The 20,914-nt window shown below is 42.5% G+C and overlaps 1 protein-coding gene across 7 annotated transcripts in view; it reads right to left on the bottom strand.

Annotated features, from left to right (window-relative positions):
- Positions 1-20,914, bottom strand: part of MYO16 (myosin XVI) — a 329,444-nt gene that overhangs the window by 26,357 nt on the left and 282,173 nt on the right. The window lies entirely within an intron of this gene.

The raw sequence follows: 20,914 nt of genomic DNA, 5'->3' as shown, positions 1-20,914 counted from the left end.
GGCCCTGAGGCAAATGGTAAGAGACCCATGTCATGCTATTAAACATACTTGTCCTCCACAGCAGACAGACTGCATCCAAGCTGTCTGCTGGGAATAGTCCCTGGCCTGTACCATTTCCTGAACCATGCCCAGATCTGCCTCGAAGAGGACCAGTCTGCCAGCTCCAAAACCATGCCAGGGACTGCTCGAACACTTTGGCTGCCCAGATGATTGAGTTGCCATACCCTGACATTGGCTCGTCTACGAAAATAAACACAGCCCTTTGCCTTGACTAATTATGGCAGTCAGAAATGAATGGTCAGTATTAAGTCTCAGGAGAAAGAAAAAACAATAATAAAATAAAATAGTAAAAAATAAAAATAAATTTAAAAAAAAAAAAACAAAAAAAAAACCAAACAACCTCAAACAGGATGAAGCTAATGGACTGCCGAACATCTTCACAGTCTCTACTGAAGTCATATGCAGAAGTTTCATCTTCACTTGTGCTAGGCCAGTCTCTAATGAGATAGGGAAGGCAAGTTTCCTTAGTTTTAGTCCAGGGTAAACAGAAGTCATATGACATGTGAGGGGTGAATACCCTTCTTGATCTGATCGGACACGTATCTGGATTATTCTTTCACAGCACACATTCCACTTCATTAATTAATCGGAGAGTGTAGACTATGCTCCCAAACAAGGAATTCCTGTGCCACCAGTTAAGCTAGATGTGTCTCTGTCCTAACTTAGAAACAACCTCTGCCCTGGTCCACAAATGATCAGTCCCATCGAATAAAAGCCACAGATATCATAGAAGAAGCTTAATGCCTTTTCCACAAAAGAACTCAACCTACAAAAATATATAAGATATATTACAGAAAGAAGTATATGAAAAAAAAAAAAAAAAGGAAATAGTTCTTCTTATCATTTAATATCTATAATAAATCCAAGAATAATATAAAACATAATTTCTTAATGAAAAACATGTATTCTTGCAATGAATAATCAATATATGGCTATACACATCAAGATAGACAGCTGTTCACAATTTTGTTTGCAACTGTGAAATCCAGAAAACACTGTATTCTGGTAGATACATTCATTTACTACTGAAGAAGCTTTTTGTTCCTGAGCTACCAGAGAATCTAAAAGCTAAATAGCTTGATTTCCTTGAAAACTATGGCTAGCATCCAGCAAATGAACATTTCAAATCAAGCAGCTTGTCACTGTACACATGAATAAGTGATAACCGATGGATCTCATTAACAAGCATATGAATGGCAAGAAGTTGCAGACAGAAGGGATTCCCGATCTATGCCCCTGTTATTTCCTGGGAGAGTCAGGAATACACAAAACTCTAGCAGTCAGCCTTGAATATTTGCTGCATTTCCTGAGGTAGCTGGACACTGCAATGAGGGAAGATGATGACTGCACAAATGACACAGATATTGTCTGATGAAGGATAAGGAAAGGGAGGTTACATAAGGAGAGGTTGTTTTATTTTGGCTCCAGTGTTTATCACTGTGTTTTGTTGCACCTTGGCAATTTCACTTGGCATTTCCTGTTTTGCTCTGACTTACTGCTGAGACATTCCTTGTCAGCGGAGTTTGCTAGCTACCCTCAACACGTTGTCTTGGGTGTCCTTTCGCTGGGTGAATGCATATTGCATCAGATTAGTTCAGTTTACTCACATGAAGTCACACTGTGACCTGCTGTAGCATGACTGTTTACTTTGTCTGCTGAGAGCTGGAGGCAAGCAGATGCATCTTATTTGCTGAAAGAAATGGAGCAGGATGAAAACTGACAAGACAGGATTCCCCCAGCCTATTAGTGTGTACTGCCTGTCTCGCCCTCATAGCTGTGCTGCCGGCTGCCACTGCAATAATTATTCATTGATTTATTTCATCTTGCAAAGCCTGCACTGCCAGCAGCAATTGTAGGATTTCCCCCCACAGTGATGCTCCCAGGACAGACAGAGATGAATTTGTAGTGTTGCTTCCAGCATCTTTCTCTCTGAGATAAGTGGAGCTAGTAGAGGCATTACAAGCCACTCCAGAAGCCTCATTCTCAAATGCAGCAGGTAAATATAGCATGAAGGAAACAGACAATTCCTGCTTTGCTCTGAGAAGATGCATTTGTAGAAGTCTTGTATGAATTCTGGGAAGCAAAAGGAGTAGACACAAACCATGAAGGTAACTTCAAGTTACAAAACTCACATTGCTGGAGGTGAATCAGAGAATCACTAAGGTTGGAAAAGACGACTAAGATTGTCCAGTCCTCCAACCAGCAGCTCATTACTGGCATGCCCACTGACTATTTCCCTCAGTGCCACATCCACACATTTCTTGAACACCTCCAGGGTGGTGACTCCTCCACCTCCCTGGGCAGCCTGTGCCACTGCCTCACCAGTCTTTCTAAGAAGAAATTTTTCCTAATGTCCAAGGAGACAAAGAGCTCTTCTTCATCTTCATCCATCTTCATCTTCAAGAACATCATCTGGGCATGACACTGGTTAGTTAGAGCTCAGAATGTAAGGCTGGTAGTGAGAAGAAAGTTGCTAAGGCAAATGCAGAAACCCCTAGATCTGAGTGAACCCATGACTTTTCTGTAAATCACTTACAGCTATAAAAATATTTGTTACAGTTGTACACCTAGAACTGAAAATGCTCAGGCAAGTTTATTCTGATTTCTTGTCTGATGGATTCATGGTGGTGGGAAGTTAGTGCTCTACTTTTACACCGACAACCATCATTATAAGTTACAAATATTTTGCTTCTTCCTAGAAATAATGTTAGAGTGTCTTCTGTCCCTGCCTGGTGGACTTTGGATTGTTTGAACTAGATTGGTTCCCAACATGAGTTAAAGAGTATTGCTGCTGAAGGGGTGACAACAGCATCTTTAAATATTCATCGCCGACAAAGAATATTTAGATAGACTGCCACCTCTCCAGCTCAACAGCCTCTGAACAAGAACTTGTAACATCTTTTTAATGCAGCAAGTATGCACCAGTTCATGCGTTTGAGAGAAGTGGGTTTTCCTTCACCCCTTCTTCTCTAGGCACGGATCTCAGCAGCAATTGGCCTTTCTGAGGCTCCAGCATGAACCTCAAAGGACAAGAAGGAAGGCAGCACTGCTTGAGACAATTTCCTGCCTCACAAGAAACATCTCTTTCCCTCATGTCCCCTGCTTTTAAAAGTCTAATATGGAAAAAAAGCTTGCTGATTATACTCCATAATAATTTTGTTTACTCTTAGTGTGTTGATTGGCTGACCAAATAGTCTATTTCTTGTGTTTGTGTGGTTAATCAACTGCCGCCATCTGGAAAAGGAGATGGCAATTTGGTGTGAAACACAGCTTCCCTTTTTAAAACTGTTTTCTTCTAACTAACATGGATGCAGAAGTTCTTTTGAAAGACAGACATTTAAGTATGTTTACTTTTGTGTGTGGTATCTCAGTAAGAGAACAGCCATTACTGCTGGCTGTAGCTGCTGTTGGAAGGAATTATGTGATGAGACACTGTCTCAACCTTCCCCTCCTTCAAATGCAGCTGCAAATATCATGAAAATAAATAAACAAAAAACCCCAAACAAACAAACAGACAGGGACTTCCCATAACCAACTGCATCACACTGATTCTATTTACTTTTCTCAGAGAATACCTCTACAGAGATTTTTCAGAATCTCTCTCATATGAACTCTGGCACCAAGAGCAACAAAAAGGTCAGATGAATTTTTTGGGCAGGTCCTGAGGAAGAGTCCAAGGAGTATTTCTGGATCATCTGTGCTGTCGTCCTGCCCAACATACAGAGAAAGCTATTGTGGAAAACCTCTTGGACAACATTTGCAATTTGTTTTGGAAGTGAGCTTACCATATAAGCTTGCTTTTAGCTTGTTTTTAAGTTCATGTTGAAGGGATATGGCGATGGTCAACGATACCCCCAAGCTCCTCAAAGCAGGAACGTATGGCTAGCACAGATGCAGTGTGATAAACATCCATACTGTGTACAAATATAGCCAACCTGTGGCTAAAAGCTATCACTACATTCTACTAATATAGTCAGCATCATTATACTGAAACCAGACCTTATGGAAAGAGCTAAAAGAAATATTGAAACATTACACTTCAGGGCTAATAATTTTTTCATGTTTTTTTTCATTTAAAAGTTGCACCACACAGATGATAAAATTCATTTTCATGGCTTTCATTTTAAAATAAATCAAAAGCTCTACACAACTGAGCTCTGAACCCAAGGCCTTTCTATGTTCTCACTCACTAATGGGCTTGGGGAGAAGGCAGATACCCCAGACTGCTACTCCTACTTTCCCAACCTGCTCCATTTCTAAACCTGTCCTACTCTCCCAACAGCACAGTGAAGTTTTGAGAAGAGAGCATGAGGGCCAAGGCACTAACATGTTTATGACCAGAGCTTTTATGCACTTTTATCTTTCCAGATGCCTTCTCACGCTTCTCCATCCTGACCCACAAAATGCCAGTGCTGCAGCTGGAACACAAACCATTTGTCGGATTGTTTCATGGTGAATTGCTCAAGTCCTGTCAAGAACTTTGGGTCATCAGTGAGGCATGCTGGAGCTTGCACCATCACAATGCATTGCCCTTGGATATCTAAGCCAGAAAGGTTAGGTGAAGCTTGGTTTGTACGTAACAGGGACAAGTGTTCCTGTGCAGAGATACTCCTAAATGACATCCTAAATGACAGCTGAAATTCTTGAATTTAACTGGTCCAAAAAAAGTTAAATTGTTTCACTGTTAACATTTTCAGTATGAAGAAATTCAGCATCTGTGACGCAAACCATTTCAGTACTTTACAAACACTTCTGAAAGACTGGACGTTGAAAGAATGTATTTCTGCACAGAATATAAGAATGCTTTATTTTCATTCCAAGGCAAAACAAAAATAAATGTCATAGTCTTGCCACTTTCTGTGGAATGGAATTACTGCTCTATACTGAAGCTCTGTGCAAAAGCTGATTTAATGCTAAGACTGATGTAAGTAAGTTAAAGATATTTAACTTATTTAACTAACAGAGATTGGATAAACTGTGAGGAGCTCCCCATGAGAAACAGTCAAGAACAGGTTGAGAGCCTGTGGGTTAGGATTAGAGATGGGACTAATAAAGGTCAGCTGGTATTAGGGGTATACTACAGGCCACCTGATCAAGGGGAGGCTGCTGATGAGGCTTTCTTGCTCCAGATGCGTGAGGCGTCTGGCTCACGGGCTCTTGTCCTGGTGGGGGACTTCAACCATCCTGACATCTGTTGGGAAAACCACACGGCGAGCTGCAAGAGCTCCAGAAGGCTCTTGGAATCCATTGATGATAGCTTTCTGGTTCAGGTATTGGACAGACCGACCAGAGGTCAAGCGTTGCTGGACCTGCTGCTCACCAACGCTGAGGAGATCATCAAAGGCGTCAAGGTTGGAGGCTGCCTGGGCTCCAGCGATCATGCCCTGGTTGAGTTTGTGATCTCAAGCGATGTGGGCCTGGCAAAGAGCAGGACCAGGATGCTCAACTTTAGAAGAGCAGACTTCAAGCTATTCAATGGAATGCTGGCCAAGATCCCCTGGCGCGCTGCCCTCAAAGATAAGGACGTTGAGGAGAGCTGGCTACTGTTCAAGGATGCCCTCCTGGCAGCACAAGAGGTCTCCATTCCCCTGATTAAGAAAGTGGGCAGGAGAGGTAGAAAACCGGCATGGCTCAGCAAGGACCTGCTAAGAGAACTGAGGGTGAAGAAAGGGGTGTACAAGCTCTGGAAACAAGGCTGTGTCACCCGGGAAGAATACAGGGATGCCGTCCGAACTTGCAGATGTGGGATCAGGAAAGCCAAGGCGCAGGCAGAACTGAACTTGGCGAGGGATGTGAAAAACAACAAGAAAACCTTCTACAGGTACATTGGCCAGAAGAGACAGGCCAAAATGGGCGTGCCTACTCTGGTAAATTTAAAAGGAGAAATGGCTTCAACAGATGAAGAGAAAGCTGAGGTGCTGAATGAGTTCTTCACCTCGGTCTTCACTGGTGGCCAGGATTCTAGTCTTTTTCACGTCCCTAAGTCTTGCACCCCCATACCTCCATGTGGGGACCAAGGAGGTAAATCCCTCCCCACTGTAAGGGTAGAGCAAGTCCGAGAGTGCCTCCTTAGACTGAATGAGTATAAGTCTATGGGGCCAGATGGCGTGCATCCCAGGGTCCTGAAGGAGCTGGCTGAGGTGGTTGCTGAGCCGCTCTCCATCATATTTGAGAAGTCGTGGCTGTCAGGTGAGGTCCCGGATGATTGGAGGAAGGGTCACGTCACTCCCATTTACAAGAAGGGGAGCAGGGATGACCCGGGTAACTACAGGCCGGTGAGTCTCACCTCTGTGCCTGGGAAGATTATGGAACAGATCCTCCTGGACAACATGCTTGATCACATAAAGAACAAGCATGTGATCCGAGACAGCCAGCACGGCTTCACCAGGGGAAGGTCATGCTTAACTAATCTTGTGGCCTTCTATGATGGAGTGACGGCGTTGGTGGATGAAGGGAAGGCGACCGATGTCATTTACCTGGACCTGAGCAAGGCCTTTGACATGGTCCCCCATCACATCCTCATCTCCAAATTGGAGGGAGGTGGATTTGATGGGTGGACAACTAGATGGATAAGCAATTGGTTGAAAGGCCGCAGACAGAGGGTGGTGGTCAATGGCTCTATGTCCAGGTGGAGGCCGGTAACGAGCGGCGTCCCTCAAGGGTCTGTCTTGGGACCGGTGCTCTTTAACATCTTTATTAATGACATCGATGAGGGAATGGAGTGCACCCTCAGCAAGTTTGCTGATGACACCAAGCTGAGTGGTGCAGTCGATACGGTGGAGGGAACAGATGCCATTCAGAGGGACCTTGACAGGCTGGAAAGCTGGGCTCGGGTGAACCTAATGAGGTTCAACACGGCAAAGTGCAAGGTTTTGCACTTGGGCCGGAAGAACCCCAGGCACCTGTACAGGCTGGGAGGAGTTGTCCTTGAGAGCAGCTCGGCTGAAAAAGACCTAGGGGTCCTGATAGATGAGAAACTTAACATGAGCCAGCAGTGCGCTCTGGCTGCCCGGAAAGCAAACGGGATCCTGGGCTCCATCAGGAGAGGGGTGGTCAGCAGGGATAGGGAGGTGATCATCCCTCTCTACTCTGCTCTTGTGAGGCCCCATCTGGAGTACTGTGTCCAGGTGTGGAGTCCTCAGTACAAAAAAGATATGGAGATTTTGGAAAGGGTCCAGAGGAGGGCCACAAAGATGATCAGGGGGCTGGAGCACCTCCCCTATGAGGACAGGCTGAGGGAGTTGGGTTTGTTCAGCCTAGAGAAGAGAAGGTTGCGGGGTGACCTCATTGCAGCCTTTCAATACCTGAAGGGAACTTACTCCCAGGAGGGGAGTAAACTCTTCGAAAGGGCTGATAATAGCAGGACTAGGGGAAATGGTTTTAAGTTGAGGGAGGGAAGATTTAGGTTGGATGTTAGGGGAAAGTTCTTTACTAGAAGGGTGGTTAGGTCCTGGAACAGGCTGCCCAGTGAGGTTGTGGATGCCCCGTCCTTGGAGGTGTTCAAGACCAGGTTGGACGGGGCCCTGGGCAACCTGATCTAGTAAATGTGTATGTTTGGTGGCCCTGCTAGGCAGGGGGGTTGGAACTACATGATCCTTGAGGTCCCTTCCAACCCGGGTAATTCTGTGATTCTGTGATTCTGTGTAAAGGCATCTGAACAGAATTCCTCACTCACATTGAGAATGAGAGACTTTCATTAAAAGGTGTGTTCAAATTTCATTCTCCACTTCGGTCCAAATACCCATAGTCCCATAAAAACAGGTGATATGATGCTTACTGCCAAACAGCCAATATTCTTGGTTGGTATCAGGAATTAAAGTGTGCTACAATTCAATTTTCTTGTTCTCTCAGCTATGACTAATCTTTCACATTAATGTACCTTCAGTTTATGACTAGTGACACAGTTGTTCCCAAACAAAGTTCTTTGTGGTTCTCTGTCTTTAATCAAAAACAAAAAACACTGAAGACTGCTTAATATCTCAAGAAGCCCACAACACTCTGAGACAACTTCCTGAATCAGCACTGAATTTGAAACAAGGTCATATCAGATAAGTGAAGAAAATAAACTGCTATGAAAATAGTCCTGAAAATCTCTATCTGAAGGACTGAAGTCACAATTATAGGTGGGATAGTATTAAAATCTATGGGCTGGAAATAACCTTACGTTTAAGTAGTATGGTGTGGTTACTGTGCTCCACTATCAGATGGAATGAAGAGACATGTAGTAAATCAAAACCAAGAGGTAAAAGAAAAACTACACAACAAACAAAACAAAACAAATCAATCACAGTTACATAAAAGGAATGCCTGCAGCTTTCATAAATGGGCCATTTAAAGGCAACAGCCAAGCTTGCTATTCCTCCTAAGCTTCCTTCCTGTTAAGCAGTGACTAGGTACAAACATAAGATTCTGCACTGGGTTGAACTGGTCTGCCAGCTCCAGGATCCTTATCTGTAGATAACTGCAGTATAAGATCAGATTAAAAAAAAAAAAAAGAACTGATATTTCCTGTGTGATCCCAGGGCTGTACTTCCTCAATGCCTATATGATTGAATACCAGCTTTGGACGCATGTGGAGGGTGCTAAGGATTTGTTTTTATTTCCCTAACAAGCACTTTGAATGCAAAATAAATATATTAAAACTTTATGACAATACCCTTTTTTTTTTTTTTTTCACCTGAAATATAAATTAGATTTGATTTGTTCTGTTCCAATAGTTTTCAGGTAAAATCTGTCTATCGTAATCACACGCAGTGCTTCATTTTCATGCCACAACAAAGAACCAAAGCAAATTACACATTATATGATTTTAGGCTGTAACAGTGAAATCAGGTAGGAAGGGAAATGCCCTAGTGAAAAACAAAAATAATTATCATAATAGAAAACCATAAATCTCCTCAACAGAAAATATATTTTAGTTTTCAGATTCTGAAATGGAGAATTATTCTTGGTATATTGTATTTATCCTAAAACAATAGATTTTGTTCTTTGTTTGTTTGTTTGTTTGTTTGTGACAAATTGTCCACGTAATGGCAGATTTATAAATGGAGAGAAAACTACAGATTAAGGGGATATATTCCAAACTGTATAATGTTCACAAATGTTCGGCAAACAGAAATGGTGAGTGCTTTCTTAGGACTCTTCTAACCCTATTCTCTGCTGCAGTAATGCAAACCACAATTATTTCTTCAAAAAAGTCACCCAGCATGTGCTGGATGGCCATGGCAATACCAGCAGTTCAGTCTCCTCTTTTGTTACACTCTGCACAGGGCATCTACAGCTAGCCAAGTGTGGGCCCTTTTTTATGACTCACATTAAACTGTTAGTAGCAGTGCTTTGGCTTTTTCCCACTTTTCTGTACCCACTGCAAGAGATTCAGATTGAAAGCTGCAAGTAATTGACAGTGAATCAGAGAGGGATGACTCTCCCGTGTTCAGATACCTAATCTAAAAATTAGTCATAGAAAGTCACCCTCATTCCTTGGTAATTAAGTCAATTACATAAACAGATATTAATCTCTCTCAGAGAAGTACTGTTTAGTTTAATTCATTGAAGTTTTAATGTTTTGAGAATTCTACTTCAGAGATGTCACAGAAGTCCAATGTCTCATGCAATCACTTCTCCAGCATTCACAGGTAAAAGAAGAAAAAAGGGCAACTGAGCTTTTTGTTTTACTCAGTCTGTAAGAAAGTAAAACTATCACCTTGCATCAATACAAAGTAGGAATAATGAGATACAGATATGAATATTATCTGTATTAAGTTACTTAAGAAGAAAAGCTGAGTGGCTTAGAGGATAAGGGACTGGGATTTCCTCTCAGAAACTCCAGTGGGAATTTAATTTGCAATCCACTGTTGAGACATTAACTGCACAATAGCAGCTTACTCTAATCTGTTGATAGAAGGAAATTATTTACTAGCTATCAATGAGATACCTACCTTTGACAGGACAGCAAACCTTATACACTGACATTAAATCCCATTATTTTCCATGTTTGTACCGATTTCAGCAAAGCATATTTGGCAAGTTTTAGTCCCAACTAGGTACATCTAAATATCTGTATTTGTCACATGCAGCAACCCACCTATGACTTCTAGTGCTTATATTGGAGAATGTTAAAGAATTAACAGATACATGAAACTATCTGTATTAGAAATATGCCATGCAAAGAGATTTATATGGATGCTAAAGATATTGTATAGACACTCTGTCAACAATTTAAAGTTTGCATGCCTTTTTCTGTTGTTGCAAAACATGTTACTAAGCTCTTTTTGTAAAGGAACAAGTTACTGAAGTGTAGACTACTATACACAGACCTACTTGTACTGAAATTCTAACAAAAAATCACAAAACTTAAATCCTATACATCAATGAGCTGCATAAAGGAAAAAGTCTTTCTAATATTATTCTTCAGCAACTAAACCTCACGCAGCAAGCTTACACATCTTCTTTTGCCAACGCTAAGAAGTTAAGCATCCATACTGACTTTTTCTCAATGAGCAGGAAGGAGAGAAGGCATTGAGTATCTCAATAGCCTGATGGCAAGGAAGTTCATCCAAGTAAAGGGAAAATCATATTTCATTTGCTCCTTTCCTTTCAGAATCCATGAGTATGTAGTCTGCCAGTCTAAGTGCAGATGATGGTCTGGAGATAATTTTTTCTTTTGTTCTGAAGCTGAAAAATTCCATTTTGTGGGCAATACTACTATATAAAATCACAAAAAGAATGGTACAAAATCTGAGTATTATTCATCCATGTTGAAGAAAACAAACCTCTGACCTTGCTCTGCAAAAATTTAATATGAAATATTTCAATATATAATTGCCTCCTCCTTCTCAGGAATGGTTCAGATGTGAAAAATGAGGGGAAAAAAAGAAGAGTATTTCACTAGAGAGAGTGGTTTTGTGATTAAGACGTCGAATTGGGTTTCATGAAATCTCATTTCAAATCTAAATTTTAACCTAGAAATAGCTGGATAGTGTCTCTACACATGATCATTTAGTTTCTATCTGCCTTGCAAACTAAAGCTCCTACCTGTATCAATTATGAAGAATAGAAAAAAAGTGTGTGCATATGTTATTATTGCCCATTTGCACCTGAGTCTTGTTTGATAAGGAGTAGAAGGAATTTTCTGTCTAACAATACAGCTGTAGCTTCAGCAGTAACTCTTTTAAAGCCAGGAGAAAGCACTTCTGCTCAGTCCTCAGATGTTACAGTTTTGCTTATTTAAACTATACGTTCTGCAGAGCCAAAATCTTCTCTTACTATCCATAAAATATTTCGCAACAAACTGCATACTGTATGATTGATCATTTCTTGAGCCTGTAGACTATTCTGTTGTTTTAAAAAAAGCCCAGGCTATAACATCAGGCAAGTTTTTGCCATTTTATTATTTTTATTGTTGCATGCATGAAAGAAGGGTGATCTCAGTTCAGTTCACAATAAGTCAGCAGTCCATCAGAAAACCACAAATCCATTCTACTGGAATTAAGGTTGATCATTTCCCACAGAGAGGTCAGGAGCCAAAAGGATATCAGTGTTCTCAGGCCTTGAAATTACTCCTCCAGGTAAAAGGAAGGCACGCTGGGAGATCTGTCTGTATTACACTTTTATTGGCAAAGAGGCTTTTATCTGCAAGGCTGATGGTTTAGTACAGAAACTCATTGATTCCCATAGCTAACCTTCCTTGACTCTGAAATGGCCCACACTTCCACCTTCTGTTTTTGAGTTAAGGTTGTTGTTTGGTTATAACTTAGAGAAGTGAACTGTACATTACTGAGTGATGCTCTAGGTCATGTCTTAATTTTCACAGATTTCATTTTTATTTTTTATTTATATCACACCTCTTATAATAAATTGCTATAAATAACAAAATGATGAAAGGGGGCAGTTTTCCAGGAACTTAATTTGCATTTAGCAAGAGGTGATAAAAAATCAAAGGTAAAACAAGGACAACTTCTAGTTTTACATAACTGAGTCCATTCTACTGATTGCCATTTAATTAATTGTATCAGAGTTTAAATAAAAGACTATTCCACCTGAGACTATGAAGTACACGAAAAAGTCAAAAGTACTGAGCATATCATCACGTGTATTCCTATATCACTTTTGATCTATCTACTTAATGCTGAACTACTCATATGTAGCTGCACTTAGTATTTTACAGTATTATATAGCTTTCTAGTTCATATAATATTGATTTGGGTCTTTCATTCTGTATCTTTCTTGAACTTTGATCTTCCATAGTTAGTGTTGCCTTGATGAAATATTTAGAAGTACAACATTTTCCTTGGGAAAGGTAAATTTAGAGTCTTTATATGGCAGCCTGTGTTAATGTGCTATCTTCAACATTCAGGCTGAACTCTATCATGGTCATATTCACTTGAAAGTGGAGCTTGCAGAAATCCTCAAACTTAAATAAATATTTTTAAGTGTAAAAGTAAAATTTCTGACTTGATTGGAGTAAGCTTACCATAACAGATACACTCAGAGACCCTTGAAAAGATACAACCAAAGAGATGACTTTAAAATTGATAGTTATTTCCTAACAGATAAAAATGTGTTAACTATATAATAAAAGCAGAGCTCTGTCTCAAAAGCAAAACAAAAAATCTGCCACATGTTTTTAGGTATTGAATATTATCTATTTACTTTGCCAAAGCAAGCAAAGTTACTGCAACATCTTTACAAATTTCATCAGTCTCGATACTCAGAATAACAAAGCATTTTCTTGAACTGATGAAGTCTCATTTAAAATCTCATGTGCGATTGAATTCAGAATCTAGGAATATGCAAGGTCCAACCAAAGCTTTTTCAAGATCTGGAGGACTTACAGTAGGACTTAAACCCACCATGGTTTCTTTCATGGCTGGTACAAGCCTTATTACTAGTACATATGCCATATGTCCCTATAACCTTTGTTTTTCATGAAACTCATAGAAACTCAATTATTTTGAGATCTTTGTCACAGAATCATGGAAGCATAGAATCATATACGTTACAAAAACCTTCCAGATCATCAAGTCCAATTGTTAGCTGGACCCTACTCAGCCACTAAAAACCACATCCTTTAGCACTAATTTCACACGCCTCTTGAACACCTCCAAGGATAGGGACTCCACCAATTCCCTGTCAGCCCCATTTTAATACTAGACCATCTCCTCTCTGAAGTAATTCTTTGAAATTCTCTCTCTAAACCCTGTCTGGAGCAAAGACGATTTCCTTGCATCACATTACTTGCCACCTAAGAAAAGAGACCGAGAGAGTCTTCATTACAGCCTCCTTTCAGGCAGTTGTAGAGATCAATGAGGTCTCCCCTCAGCCTCCTCTTCTTCAGACTACATATCCACAGTTCCTGCAGCCAATCCCAGTAAGTTTCATTTTCCAGTCCTTTCACTGGCATTGATGCTTTTCTCTGAACATCTGCAAGCAGTGATCCAAAACTGAACACAATATTCAAGGTGTGGTCTCCACAATTTCCTCATTCTGCTGGCCATATTATTTCTGATGCAGGCAAGGATGCCACTGGCCTTCTTGGCCACCAAGGCATACTGCCAGCTTATGTTTAGCCAGCTGTTGACCAGCACTCCAAGGTCCTTTTCTGGTGGGAATCATTCTAGCCACTGTTCCCCAAGCCTACATCATCACTGCATGGGATTGTGCACAAGGGCACAACCCGGTACTTAGCTTTGCTGATGGTGAAAACAGATTAATGACTGCATTGTTGAATGTCATGTGATTAGATTCAGCCTATCAATCTAGCTTATTCAGATCCCTCTGATAAACCTTCCTATCTTCAGGCAGATCAGAAGTCTTATTCAATTTGATGTTGGTCTGCAAACTTAGTGAGGTTGCACTTGATCCTCTCATCCAGATCACTGACAAAAAAATTTAAACAACGCTGTCCCCAGTGCTGAGCCCTGAAGAATGCAACTACTTGATCACAGCCTTTCTACTAGTTCTGCACCCTGTGAACAATGCACCTGTTAAAGCCAGGAGCTGTCTGTCTGTCTCTCCAAGAGAATGTGGTGGGAAACCGTGTCAAACACTACAAAAATCCAGGTATATGACATGCACAGCCTGTATCTTTTCTACTAAGCAGGTCAGTCTTAGAACAGTAGGCTAGTCAGGATGGACTTGCCTTTTATAAATTCATGTCAGATATTTCTGATCACTTGATTGTCCTATATGTGGCATGTGATAACATTCATGATGACCTGCTCCATAACCTTCCTTAGGTCAGACTGACAGGTCTGTAACTCCATAGATCCTCCTTCCTGCCCTTCTTGTAGACTGCACTCATATTCACCAATCTCCATTCAACTGGGAACTCCCTGGTTAGCCAAGACTGCTGGTAAATTATTGACAGTGACTTAGTGAGCACCACTGCCAGCTCCTACAATACCCTTGGATTAATTCTGTCTGATTCCATTGACAGATGAACTCAAATGATGCAAAAGCTTACTCACAGTTCACAGTTGGATTACACAAGCTTCAGTCTTGCACCCTGTCTCTGTCACTGTTTTCCAGATCAGGGGACTGAGCCTTATCCTCACCTTTCATCACTGTTTCTCCAGACATCTCATAAAGGATGGAAATTCTCCTTAATCATCCTTTTGTTTTTCAGGTATTTGATTGATATAATAAACTCATTTTCAAGTGATATATAGCATTTGTGGTTATCGTGTTGAGACTAGTGGAACATTACAAATTATCCACTTAATTTTGTGTGTCATGGTTTTGTAATTTTGCTATCAGTATCAGTATTCCACATCATAACATCATGTAAAGTATGGATACTTCTATTGAATGTGCAGTCCACAGAAGAAGACTACATATCCCAGAGAACAACAGGGTTAATGATAAGTCACGGGACCAGGACGCTGTATAATCTCGTTCCCAGGCTGGAGTGCCCTTCTTCTTCTCTCGAACTTCTCGGAGAGTGGGAAGCGTTCCAGCCGTGTCGCCTAAAGTTCACAGTAGGCCTCTCGGTTTTCGGGGACTCTCTCTCTCTGTTTCGTTCAATTTGTTAGCCTCAATTATATTATATTGTGTTATCTTGTATTTCGGTATCATATTTAGTAAAATAAGTTTTTCCTCCTTAGATTGTCGCTGTTTTATCCCACTCCCTTTTTCCCCCTCCTTTCCGGGCCCCGGGAGGGGGGCCCACAGGGTGGCTTCCCCTGTCACGGGCATAGGTAAATCTAAGTAACCCGTGACAGATTTTTGGTGGAGGATGCGGGCATAGAGCTTTTTAGCTTTTAGAACAACTCTCTCTTTACTCTTAAAGAGCTTCGTTAGGGGAGTGTTATCTTTTCGTAGCTGCTCACTGAGAACGTGACCTTGAAATACCAGACAAATTGTCAACATTAAGGGCTGCTGTACATTCTCAGCACTGCTATCTAACTTTTGTGTAGAAAACAAAGGGATTTCTTTCTCCCTTAGAGCAAAGCTAGCTAGCTCTGACTTTTACAGAGCCTGCCAGCTATGAATCCACTCTTCATCCCAGTTGCTCTGTTTAAGGGATTGAAAGCAATTATGATCTTCTTAAAGTATTGGTCAACTATTAACACCATAATTTGGTGTTGTGGAATTGTGCAGGTATATAGCCTAATAAGGTGGATACTGATGGAGACACCTGCCTGGTACTTTTATGAGATGTGGTATGGTCAGAATTTTGGCACCTACATCCCAGATGGAATTGTGAATCTTACAAACACTTGCATCCCAGATGGAATTGCGAATCTTACAAGTACTTGCATCCCAGATGGAACAGGCAATTTTACAAACACCACCATGTTTAATTCATTGTACAGGCTAAAAAAACCCTTTTTATTTAGGTTGTACTCTCAGATTTCCACACGCCTTTCAATAACTGAGATAGGGTTCATACTTGCATCCATGTTATCACTATTAATGAATGCATATATGTTCCTATGCATTCGTTCTATGCGGAAGTCTCCTCCAGAACCAGAGAATGATGACTGGCAGGGAATATGGAAAGGTTTAGGAAAAGTCTTAGAAGCATGGGGACCCGCAGTGTCATGGGATTTCACTCTTGAACACCTAAGGGACCCTAAGAAATTAAGTGAGTATTTGGGTCAGAGATCTAAGGAGGTAAACCTTATGTGGGGTTTGGCTTATGCATACCGTGCTTTGTATCATACTATTCTGGAGAGAGAGAGTTTCCGATCTGAGATTCAAGCCCAAGTTAATTCTGATCAGTCACAGGAGGCATCAGTAGCAATATCAGTTGCCCCTGTGGAAGGCAAGAAATGGAAACGGGTGTCCACGCGTCTAGAACGAAAAGAAGGAGAAGCACAGGGGGGGGCTGCAGAAGACCCAGGTGCCGGGCATGGAGCAGTACCGAAAAAAGCAAAGGCAAAAACCAAGAGGCATGAAGAAGAGACTGATGATGAGGAGGAAATCACCTATTGTCGACCTCTGAAGCTGACTGAAATCCAAGGCTCAAGAAAGGAGTTCACACGGCGTCAAGATGAAGGTATCCTTGCTTGGTTGCTTCGCTGCTGGGACAACGGGGCCAACAGCTTGTCTCTAGATGGTAATGAAGCTCGCCAACTAGGAAACATTGCCCAAGATGCAGGTATCGACAGAGGGATTAGCAGATGTTCGGATGGAGCTGCCACTCTCTGGTTGCGGCTGTTAGAAGCCGTGAGAGAAAGGTACCCCTATAAGGATGCTTTGAAGCCTAAATTTGATAGTTGGAATACCGTCCAAAAAGGTATTCAGCGCCTGAGGGAATTGGCCATGGCGAAAATGTTGTACAGCCCTGATCCAAGCGAACTTGACCCTGAGAGAGTGAGGGCCGATCCTGACATGTGGCAGAAAATCACAAGTACAGCACCAGAGAGAATGGCACAGTCATTGGTAACAGGTTCTAAAGGGTTCGTGGACAGATGGCCCCGAGTTGTTGAGCTGATTATAATGCTTCAAACCACCGATCAGCAGCTCCCTCAACTGCATGCTGCAGTTTCTGCCATCTCACGGCTAGAAAACCGAGTAGATGAAATGTGCAAGAAATTGTTTCCATCAACTAATCGTAATGATGATCCCGTAATAGTATCAGAAACAACTGATGAAGGTCAATCCTCGTACGGGCCACCAGGTCTAATGAAGGATCTGATCAAAGTATTCCAGTCCTACTCCTCACCTGCACCATCAAAAGTCTCAGCTGTTAAACGCACACGCTTCCCAGCTCGAGCAAAGAACAACAGTACGATTGCACCGCGTGTTTCCATGTGGCGCTACCTACGTGACCGTGGAGAAGACATGAGTAAGTGGCATGATCAGCCCACTTCTGCACTACGAGCACGGGTGAAAGAACTACTAGACATACCAACCACCAGTGGAGTTGCTCCAGTCATCACAGGTAACCAATAGAGGGGCCCTGCCCTCAGTCAGGGGAGGGAAAGGGATAATAGAGTTTATTGGACTGTGTGGATTCGATGGCCTGGCACATCAGAACCACAGGAATATAAGGCGCTGGTGGATACCGGTGCACAGTGCACCCTAATGCCCTCCAGTCATGAAGGGACAGAATCAATCCATATTTCTGGAGTGACTGGGGGCTCTCAAGAATTGACTGTGCTGGAGGCTGAAATAAGCCTCACTGGCAAAGACTGGCAAAAACATCCTATTGTGACTGGCCCAGGGGCTCCATGTATACTGGGTATTGATTACCTCAGAAGGGGGCATTTCAAGGATCCTAAGGGGTATCGATGGGCCTTTGGGATAGCTGCTGTAGATATGGACAACATTAAGCAGCTGTCTGTTTTGCCTGGCCTGTCAGAGGACCCGTCTGTTGTGGGGCTGCTACGAGTAAAAGAGCAGCAGGTACCGATTGCTACAAAGACAGTGCACAGACGGCAGTATCGCACCAACAGGGATTCCTTGCTCCCCATTCATGATTTGATTCGCCAGTTGGAGAATCAGGGAGTGATCAGTAAAACTCACTCACCTTTTAACAGTCCCATATGGCCAGTGCGTAAAGCCAGTGGAGAATGGAGGCTGACAGTAGACTACCGTGGCCTGAATGAGGTCACACCCCCATTGAGCGCTGCTGTGCCGGACATGTTGGAACTCCAGTACGAGCTGGAGTCAAAAGCAGCCAAATGGTATGCCACCATTGACATTGCCAATGCCTTCTTCTCTATTCCTTTGGCTGCAGAATGTAAGCCACAGTTTGCCTTCACCTGGAGGGGCATTCAGTATACTTGGAACCGTTTGCCCCAGGGGTGGAAACACAGCCCAACCATTTGCCATGGGTTGGTCCAAACTGTACTGGAACAGGGTGGTGCTCCTGAACACCTGCAGTACATTGATGACATTGTTGTGTGGGGTGATACAGCAGAAGAGGTTTTCACAAAAGGAGAGCAGATCATCCAAATTCTTCTACAAGCTGGCTTTGCTATTAAGCGAAGCAAAGTAAAAGGACCTGCCCAGGAAATTCAGTTCTTAGGTATAAAGTGGCAGGATGGACGTCGTCACATCCCAACAGATGTGATCGACAAAATCACTGCCATGTCTCCACCAACTAGCAAGAAAGAGACACAATCTTTCCTGGGTGCAGTGGGCTTTTGGAGGATGCACATTCCAAACTACAGCCTCATTGTAAGCCCCCTTTATCAGGTGACGCGGAAGAAGAACGATTTTGCATGGGGCCCTGAGCAGCAGCAGGCTTTTGAACAGATTAAACAAGAGATAGCCCGAGCTGTAGCTCTGGGGCCAGTACGGACTGGACAGGATGTAAAGAACATCCTCTATACTGCTGCTGGAGAGAAAGGCCCCACTTGGAGTTTGTGGCAAAGAGCCTCAGGAGAGACCCGAGGCCGACCCCTGGGATTCTGGAGTCGATCATATAAGGGGTCTGAAGAGTGCTACACTCCAACTGAGAAGGAGATCTTAGCCGCGTATGAGGGGGTTCGGGCTGCTTCCGAAGTAGTCGGGACTGAAACACAGCTCCTTTTGGCACCTCGACTGCCAGTGCTGAACTGGATGTTCAAAGGACAGGTTCCCTCCACTCATCATGCTACCGATGTCACCTGGAGCAAGTGGATTACGCTGATTACACAGCGAGCGCGAATGGGAAACCTCAATCGTCCAGGAATCCTAGAGGTAATCATGGACTGGCCTGAAGATAAAAGGTTTGGAACATCACCAGCAGAAGAGGTATCACGTGCTAAAGAGGCCCCACCATACAACGAATTACCAGAAAATGAAAAGAAATATGCCCTATTCACAGACGGATCATGTCGCATTGTAGGGAAGCATCGCAAATGGAAAGCTGCTGTGTGGAGCCCCACACGACAGGTTGCAGAGGCCACCGAAGGTAAGGGAGAATCAAGTCAGTTTGCAGAGGTAAAAGCTGTCCAGCTGGCCTTAGATGTTGCTGAACGGGAGAGGTGGCCAATGCTGTATCTTTATACTGACTCATGGATGGTGGCAAATGCCTTATGGGGGTGGTTACAGAGGTGGGAACAAAACAACTGGCAACGGAAGGGTAAATCTGTTTGGGCCGCTGAATTATGGAAGGACATTGCTGCCCGAACAAAGAATATGGTTGTAAAGGTACGTCATGTGGATGCACATGTGCCCAAAAGTCGGGCTACTGAAGAACAACAAAACAACCATCAGGTAGATAAAGCTGCCAAAATTGAGGTGGCTCAAATTGACTTGGACTGGCAGAATAAGGGTGAATTATTTCTAGCTCGATGGGCTCATGAGACCTCAGGTCATCAAGGAAGAGACGCGACATATAAGTGGGCCAGAGACCGAGGGGTGGACTTAACCATGGACGCTATTGCGCAGATTATTCATGATTGTGAAACATGTGCCATAATTAAACAAGCCAGAAGGATGAAACCTCTCTGGGAGGAAGGGCGGTGGCAAAAGTATAAATATGGGGAGGCGTGGCAGGTTGATTATATCACCTTGCCACGATCTCGCAGTGGTAAGTGTTATGTACTCACCATGGTAGAGGCAACCACTGGGTGGCTTGAAACATATGCAGTACCCCATGCTACTGCTCGAAACACCATATTAGGTCTTGAGAAACAAGTCCTGTGGCGACATGGCACCCCAGAAAGAATTGAATCTGATAATGGGACACATTTTAAAAATTCCCTTATAAATACTTGGGCCAAAGATCATGGCATTGAGTGGATTTATCATATTCCCTACCATGCACCAGCTTCTGGTAAAATTGAACGATATAATGGGTTGTTGAAAACTATGTTGAAAGCAATGGGTGGCGGAACATTTAAGCACTGGGAGAAGAATCTGGCAGAAGCCACTTGGTTGGTGAATACTAGAGGATCTGTCAATCGTGATGGTCCTAGTCAATCTAGCCCCCTACACACTGTAGAAGGAGATAAGGTCCCTGTTGTACATGTAAAGAACATGTTGGGAAAAGCTGTTTGGGTCCTTCCAGCTTCTGGAAAGGGCAAACCTATCCGTGGAACTGTCTTTGCCCAGGGACCTGGGTGCACTTGGTGGGTAATGCAGAAGGATGGGGATGTTCAATGTGTGCCACAAGGGAATTTGATGCTGGGGGAGTGCAGTCAATAATTTTATGTATTTATATGTATATATGTTTGCATGTGTAGTGTATTTTAGTTATTATAGTTGTACATTTAGTTATGTTACATGTAATTCCAATGTTTAGCTATCATAATTTTACATACGTGTATATATATGTATATATATATTTACCATGATGTAATAATGTAGAATAAGGGGTGGAATGTCATGGTTTTGTAATTTTGCTATCAGTATCAGTATTCCACATCATAACATCATGTAAAGTATGGATACTTCTATTGAATGTGCAGTCCAC

Source organism: Coturnix japonica, chromosome 1, assembly GCF_054131305.1.
Source record: "Coturnix japonica strain WE chromosome 1, WE-NBRP24, whole genome shotgun sequence".
NCBI classification, from domain to species: domain Eukaryota; kingdom Metazoa; phylum Chordata; class Aves; order Galliformes; family Phasianidae; genus Coturnix; species Coturnix japonica.
This window is presented reverse-complemented; position numbering and strand designations above follow the sequence as displayed.